General features: G+C 36.2%; 1 protein-coding gene across 1 annotated transcript in view; it reads right to left on the bottom strand.

The window, feature by feature from the left end:
* IL1RAPL1 (interleukin 1 receptor accessory protein like 1) overlaps window positions 1–8,983 on the bottom strand; it is a 1,400,950-nt gene that overhangs the window by 832,141 nt on the left and 559,826 nt on the right. The gene's annotated exons all lie outside the window — the stretch shown is intronic.

Genomic DNA, 8,983 nt, shown 5'->3' with positions numbered 1-8,983 from the left:
TTAGGTGTGATAAAAATGCTATGTGTTTGTTAGAAAAAGAAGTCATCGCTCTATATTTTTGGTCATATCAATATGTAAAATAATATGATATCTGGTATTCATTTTAAAATAATACAACAGTGGGAAAAAGTAAACGGGAGAGGATGGAGCACTACTGGCCGTGGGTTGTTGGCGGCTGGGACTGTGTGATAGGTATATGTTAGTCCAGTATATCATTCTTTATGTATTTGAATATGTTTGATATTCTCTATAACAATATAAAAAGTAGGTAATAGGTCCAAGGAATTAGAAGAACATTACCAAAGGAGCCTGAAAGAAGAGGCTCATTTGGGAAAAATGCAAACACATTGGACTCATTGATATATTAATACCACTTTTTGAGTCCTGAGAGATTTATGCTAGACACTAGAGAAGCACAGGCAAGAACAGAAACTGAGGGTAGAAATAACAGCAAACTGGTAAGACAAGAATAGCCAACCACAGAACTGCTGAGAGAAGAGATAACAGTGAACTCCGGAGGAAGCTAAGGTGGGTGGAAAAAGAAGCAAGGCAATGATCCCATTTAACCATGATGCTACTCATTAGTAATTGGAAGAAACAAATGCTGTGAGCACAAATTTTCTAGTAGTTAAATGTTAAAAATAAAGCATGGCACACATTAGATTGGGTAAAATCCTGACCACTGACAACTCCAAATGTTGGCAGAGAGGATATAGACCAACAGGGACCCTTATTCATTGCTGGTGTGAAACAAATATGGTACAGTCACTTCGGAAGAGAGTTTAATAAAACTGAATATATTCTTCCCATAAGATCCAGCTGTCACACTCTAAAGTGTTTACTTAAATGAGTTGAAAACACTGTCACAGAAAAACCTGCACACAAATATATATAGCAGCTTTATTTATATTTTACAAAAGTTGGAAGCAACCAAAAGTTGAAGCCATGTTTCAATAGGTTAATGAATAAGTAAACTGTGGTATGTCCTTACCATGGAATATCATTCAGTAATAAAAAGAAATGAGCTATCAAGTTACGAATAGACACAAAGGAAATTGAAATGATATCAGTAAGTGGAGGAAGTCAATGTGAAAAGGCTATATACTTTATGATTCTCACTATATGACATTCTTGAGAGGCAAAACTATGGAGACAGTAAAAAGATCATTGGTTGCCAGGGGTTAGGGGTTTGGAGAAGGAGGGATGAACAAGTGGAGTACAGGAAATTTTTAAGGCAATAAAACTATTCTGTATGACACTGCAATGGTGACACATGACATCATGGACTTGTCAAAATGCATAGAATTGTACAACACAAAAAGTGAACCCTAGCATAAACTATGGACTTTAGGTAATAGTAACATGTCAATAAACTGTATTACAACAGTTCGTCAATTGTCACTAATTTACCACACAAATGGAAGATGTTATTAATAGGGAAAACTGTGGGACGGAGAATGAAGGTGTGTATGGGAACTCTATGTACTTTCTGTGCAATTTTTGTACAAACTCAGAACAGATCTAAAATAAACTGTATTAATACAAAAAAAAATAAAACCCTAAAGCATAGTAACTACTTAAATCTGAAATAAAATTTGTTTGCTATCCAGGCTGATAGTTTAAGACCTGAGGCAAAACTCAGTGATTTGTTATTTGACTTCTCCCATGCTCCGAGCCAGTGATCTGGAGCAAGAAAGCAACACTATGTACAAGCTTTCTCTTCAGGGTCCTTGTTTCCCCCAGGGAAACTGAAATTGCAGATGATGTGGCACTTTTATACAACCATTTACTGATGAAATAATGATTAGAATCAGAAACATAATTTAAAAGTCTGGAGTTCTTTGGATTGTAGGGATTTGAGTGTTTTTGGTAGATAGATACTCCTAGAGAATTCTTATTCAGGGAAGTAGAATATGATGAGGTTGCTAATACCTGGGCTGCCAACTATTAGAAATCTGACCTAGCCAAAAATGTATACTTATTACACTAAGTCCTTTTGAAAAATTATACCCACAATAGAGGTTATTTTATTATGGCGAGAAAGAAAGAGACAATTGAGGACAGCTATGCTAAATCTCCCCCAGACAATGCCCTAGGACAAATAATGTATTTATCTCTTTTTATCATCCTATATATCCAACTAAATGAAGAAGCAATTAGTTTACACACATTAAAAAAAATCTAAAAAGTCAATGAGTAAATGCACTCAGCAAAATCATTATAAATGATAATAATAATACCAATAAAAAGGTAGGAAGATACCAAGAAAAAAGATGAAGGTAGAATAACGTCAGAGAGCTTTTGATCAAGGGAAGACAAAAGCCCGGCTTAGAGCTTTACAGTATCATCTGTCAAGTCATTTTCAATGTCTACAAGATAAAAACAAGCCATTTCTCCAGAAGCACACCACAATCATGCATCACTTAATAACAGGGATACATTCCGAGAAATGCATCCTTAGGCAATTTCATTGTTGTGCAAACATCACAGAGTGTACTTACACAAATCTAGATGGTAGAGTCTACTACACATCTAGGCTATATGGTATAACCTATTTGTTTCTAGGCCACAAACCTATACTGCATGTGACTTTGCTGAATACTATAGGCAATTGTAACACAATAGTAATTATTTGTGTATCTAAACATAGAAAAGGTAACGTATTACACTATGACATTATAGAAAATATGATGTCATTAGGCAATAGGAATTTTTCAGCTCTGTTATAATCTTATCAGACCACAGTCAAATATGTGGTCCATCATTAACCAAAATGTCATTATGTGGCACATGACTGTATTATTAAGCGCAATGTTTATAATTTTAATCTGAAATCTTTGAGATTCAGATGTTTATTAAAGGGGACTTTTTTGGATTTTGGAAGCTAATTCAGTATGCATTCCAAATATTTTGAAACGGCCCTAGCAGGCTTTAGGGCAGCACCCTAGAGTTAAGCTTATTAATAGTTCTGTACTTACACATAAAAATATATACACTACAAGAATAACATATTTTCTTAAACTTACCCCCAAATTAATTTTGACATCAGACTTACAGAAATCATTCTATTTTGAGAGATCTGTGATTTGCAGTTCACAGATACTGGGAGAACTGTTTCTTATAACGTAGCCCTCAAGTAAAGCCATAAAGCAGGAGGGAGTTCAGAAAAAGTAGCCTGGGGCATGGGGATAGTGGGCCGATTGGATAACTCAATGCTGTCTGCGTTTCTACCTGGGTCAAATCATATGCTTTTTTATTTTAATTTGTTTTAGTGTCTAGAGCAGTGGTTCTCAAACTTTAGTGCATATCAGAAATGGCCAGACTCACTGGAGTAAGATAGAATCAGGGTTTTGTACTTTTACCAAGTTCCCCAGGTGATTGACACCTGTCAAATTTGAGAGCCACTGATATAGAGGAATAGAAAGACTACATATCCTTAAGGCAATGCCATGTAAACCCTATTCAAGGTAGGAGGTCCAGAATAGTCCCAGAAGTGCTAATTGTGGTGCATTACTGGTTAAATGGATAGGTCAAAACAGCCACCAGTTAGGATTTCCTTTCCTCTGCAAAAAAATTTAGAACCTTTAAATTAATGAGAACATGAGCCAAAAATACTCCTCTCTATAATTTAGAGGGGTGGTGATCAGATGTAGTACCCTAAGTTAAGGTAAAGAGAAACAGAAATAATCACAATTCCAAAATATTAGATAAGATATTTCATTAGTCTGCCTGGGATGGTCAGCTTATTGGTATTGCCAGCATATATATATATATATATACACACACACACACACACACACACACACATATATATACATATAATACACACATATATACACACATATATATGTGTGTGTATATATATACATATATATATATACACACAGGCATATAAACTAGAGAGTGAGCACAATCTGATGTCCTCCATGAATTCAAATTCATTCAATAAAATGGAAAACTGCACGTGTTTTTCCGTTACTATGACAAATGGCAAGAGCCTAGCACTGAGATTTACTGCAGTGAGTTGGCACTGGGCTACCATATGTAGTGTGAAATGCAGTAACACATCATACAGTAGCTGAAGATGCATGTAAAACACTGTTTTCTTCTCTGCAGTGTCTGACATGACCACAGTCCAACACTGCTCTTAATTATCACAGACTCCAATGGTAATATACATTGGACAAATCAGCCACAATCCCCAACTATCACCAAAGTGGCAAGTTTGACTAAAAAAATCCATATTCTGAATCCTGTCACATTTTCAGAATAAAATGTATTTTAAAACATGTTTAGACAGGTAAGTAATTTTTAAAACTGGAAGTAAGCAAAGGAGATAAAGGGGAACAAAGTGGGAGAGAGAAAGAAAACTAGTACTCACTGGGTTTCAGGGTTCCAGCTGCTCTTACTCCTCTCCAGTGATAGGGGAAGGACCAGCTAATCTGGGCCATTTATGATGGCAAATACCAAACTGAACTGTACATTTTGTATCTTAGTCCAAGAAGATCCATCATAATGCTGAAATAATCACTGAACTTCACTATTAAGTGGAGCAATTAAAAGGAAGGAAATGCGCAATATAGTCATATGAAGAGTAAACTAGCTTGGAGTTCTTCAATTGGAGAATGTTTGGCTAAGTGAACAGTGAACTTACTGAGTTGAATAAGAAATGCGTAATACCTGTATTTTGGCTATTTTCTTACCTTGTCAATAAGTAAGTTAAAATGCCTTGAGTCATTAACAACTCTTTGTCATTGGATCAACATAAATAAGTGTGGATAAAGAACCAATGTAATCAGGAATTTTTAAGAAGCCAACTACAGATTTACTCTCACAATTATAAATGACACATAAAAAGTTTTGAAATGCCAATACAAAACAGTGAACACTTTCCCCCTTGTGATATGTTAGCATTTCTACACAAAAATCAAAGGAATGTACTGCTGAATACTGGGTAATTAATACCATAAACATATTGTTTTTCTCTTATGCTTGTAAACACAATAGCTTGAAGCAAAGGTAGTGTCTTTGTATCATCCCTGGTAAGAATACCAGAGCTAGGGGTGGGTAGTAAATTGCTCCCAAGACTTTTGTGTATCAGTTCACTTTACAGTCAAAAACGTAATGATAGTTGCTCAGAAAAGGACTGAAAAACCCAAAATCTTCCTTTCAAAAACAGAAAATATGGGGGTTCTTTAGAAAACCACATTCACAGTAAATATTGGCTATGTAAAAATTTTACTTTATTTCTGCATATACAGTTAATTCACATTAATTTAGAAAAGTTAAAAAATACAAAAAGAAGGCTGGGTGCAGTGGCTCACACCTGTAATCCCAGCACTTTGGGAGGCCGAGGTGGGCGGATCAGGACGTCAGGAGATCGAGACCATCCTGGCTAACATGGTGAAACCCCATCTGTACTAAAAATACAAAAAATTAGCCGGGCGTGGTGGTGGGCGCCTGTAGTCCCAGCTACTTGGGAGGCTGAGGCAGGAGAATGGTGTGAACCCAGGAGGCGGAGCTTGCAGTGAACAAAGATCATGCCACTGCACTCCAGCCTGGGCAACAGAGTGAGACTCCGTCTCAAAAAACAACAAAAAGAAAAAAAAATACAAAGAGAAGATTAATTTCAGTATTTAGAGATAAAGTTTTGTTATACGTATACCTTTAGTCTTTGTTTTTTAAATTTTCTCACACATAAAAACAAAAAATTGTGAGTTTAAGCATTTATGATTGATACTAAATATAATAGATTAGTAAATATTCATATCTAAAACAATGATGTAAACTGATTCTATGTAGACTGGGCATGGTGGCTCATGCCTTTAATCCCCGAACTTTGGGAGGCTGAGGCAGAGGGATAACCTGAGGTCAGGAGTTCGAGACCAGCCTGACCAAAATGGACAAATTCTGTCTTTACTAAAAATACAAAATTAGCCAGGCATGGTGGCACATGCCTGTAATCCCAAATACTTGGGAGGCTGAGGCAGGAGAACTGCGTGAACCCAGGAGGCAGAGGTGCGGTGAGCCTACATTATGCCATTGCACTCCAGCCTGGACAACAAGAGTGAAACTCCATTTCAAAAAAAGAAACAAACAAACAAACAAAAAACAAAACAAAACAAAGATTCTATGTAAAATTAAAAATATTATTTTCTCAAAATTTTCTAAACGTCCCTACACATGGTGGTTTTGAATTGCAAATGAGATTAATACCAAACATATTCAATAGTCTTTATCCAAGGCTGAGAACCAAATATAAAATTAAACATTATTATTCATTTCCTCAATCAGTTTTCTACCAAATAAAAATAAACACTTAATGTGTTTATTAAAAATGCATGACATTTTCAACTTTTTCTATCCACCCATCTATCCATCCATCTATCCATCCATTCATTAAGAAAATGTATCTTAATTAACGCTATTCTAAGAACTGAGGAAACAATGGTGAATAATAAAATTCCCACCTTTCAGGAACTCAGAGGCAAGCCAGGAAATACAGAAGCAAGTAAGAAATTATAAAAAAAAAAAAAACGAGGTAAGTGCTAGGAGGCCCTAAGCAGGACAGAGCTGTTAAACCACTCATGAAAGGGGAATCAGCATGGAAGGTTTCTCTGAAAAGATAATATTAATTTTAATCTTGAAGGACCATGGGTTTTCACTAGTCAAAGAGACAGAAGGTGCTTGGGGAGGAGGCAAGGCGAGCCAAGCAATGGAAATAGCAGGAATAAAGATCCTAAAGCAAGAGAGAATATGGCATGTTCTGAAATACTCAGGTGTACTGGAAAAACTGTAAAGCTGACTGTGAGATGTGAATTGAGAAGTGAGGCTGGGAAAGGAGGAGGTTTACATGGTAGGCCACGGGTTTGGATCATGCTTAAAGAGCAATGAGGTAATGGATATCTCTTAGGGCATTACATGATGTTCATTTGCCCCTCCTTGGTGATGATATTTTTTATCTCCTTCTCCAAGATGTTCTTAAATTTACTCAATGTGTAGTTATTATTTTTCCTAAGCAACTAATAAGTAATTTGTAGGGGGATCCTTTAAGACCATAAAAATATGCTCCTCATGAAAATGTGACAATTCTTGATTGCAACAATCTTTATGTGGGTTGAAGTAAGAGATGCAATTTGGCCATGTTATTTATTTATTTGTTTTTTTTATGATGGAGTCTCACTCTGACTCCCAGGCTGGAGTGTAGTGGCGCAATATTGGCTCATTGCAACCTCCACCTCCCGGGTTCGACCAATTCTCTGCCTCAACCTCCTGAGTAGTTCCGATTACAGGCGTCCATCACCACGCATGGCTATTTTTTTTCTTTTGTACTTTTAGTAGAGATGGGGTTTCACCATCGTGGCCAGGCTGGTCTTGAACTCCTGACCTCGTGATCCACCCGCCTCAGAATCCAAACGTTCTGAGATTACAGACGTGAGCCACCGTGTCTGGACAGATATTAAATTGAAAGAGCCTGGAGGATTTCCATGTGGAGGTGTGCTGTAGGCAGTTGATATATTAGTCTGACACTCAAAAAGAGATTAGGGCTGCTGATTTATATTTGTGAGTAGCCACACATGAGGACGAGACTGTCCACAGAGATTGGTGTGCAAAGAGGCAAAGTGCAGTACTACTACACTTTTGGGCATAATTAGCATTAAAAAGACAGAAGAAGGGCTAGATAAGGAAACAAAGAAGCATTTACAAGAGCAGGGACTCTCAAAGCGTGGTCCCTGGACCAGCAGCATCAGCATCATCTGGGAACTTGATACGTATGCAAATCCAAAGGTTCCACATTATATCTGCTGAATCAAAAATTCTGAGGCAAGTACCATACAGCGTGTTTTGACATGCCATCCAGGGGATTTTGACGTCTCAAGAGTTTCAGCACCATTGAATTGGGTAATTTTTGTAAAAGCATTTTTCCTGTATCTAGTAAGTATAGATGATGACAATAATAAAGAATAAGAAATAGGAGGAGAACAAAACCACCACCACCACCACCAACAGCAAGCTGTTATAAAACACTCTGTTTATAAAGAGTGGTACCTACTTATAAAATGAGTCATTTGGATTGTTTATCCATGTATTATACTGTACAGTTCAACAGGCATTTGAATTACATACTAGAGATTAAGTTGATCTTGAGAACCTGCAGATGGTAATTACATATTGCCATGCATGACCAAAGGTACAGTTTAACTATTGTTCTTCATCTTTGAAGTACTCTTACCCAGAATTACAATTTGCTAGATATTTGTAATGTGCCTATTTCATGTGAGAAATGAATTATTCAGTGTTTCACACTATAGCTGAGGTACTATAAAAATATAAATTCACTACTCAATAGGTCCAAGCAATGACTTACTAATTATATTTTCAAAATGCCTCTAATTTAAATTCACAGGTGACTGATGTAGTAAGACAAGAAGCAAACACAGGAGATAATTTTACCAACAAATGACCCTGTGAAAAATGGCGAAAGTAAAAGTTTAATTTTATGGAACTTTCACATTTCTAAATTGTTAATTTCGGTTCTGTTCATAGGTGGGCATTCAATGTGTTACTTGCATTCATTAGAAAATAACCCACCACATTAAAAGATCTTTAAAGGACCATGAACCACACTGCACTATCTTCTTATCTTTTTATTTTGCTCTGAGGTCTTGACCAGCTATGAAATTTAACTTTTCCTGTATAGTTTAATATGTGAGAGTGTAACTCCCAAGATGCCTTGTGAAATTCTAATTATATTTAATGCTGCACATTATTGAGAATAAAATTTTAAATGGGAAAAATTAATCACAGACTTTCTGAAAATGTTTTTAGATTATGAAACCCAAGAGTGGTTATAATCAAACTTTTAATCACCCCTAGAAATTATCACTCTGTGAAAACATATTTTTGACTAAAGTATGCACTCAACTCACAAAGCCATATGTGGAAAAAAGTTGAATTTAAAATTATTCTGTTGGCTTTTGAC

This window comes from Macaca mulatta, chromosome X (genome assembly GCF_049350105.2).
Source record: "Macaca mulatta isolate MMU2019108-1 chromosome X, T2T-MMU8v2.0, whole genome shotgun sequence".
NCBI lineage: Eukaryota > Metazoa > Chordata > Mammalia > Primates > Cercopithecidae > Macaca > Macaca mulatta.
The sequence above is the reverse complement of the archived record's forward strand: the minus strand, read 5'-3'. Positions and strand labels throughout refer to the sequence as shown.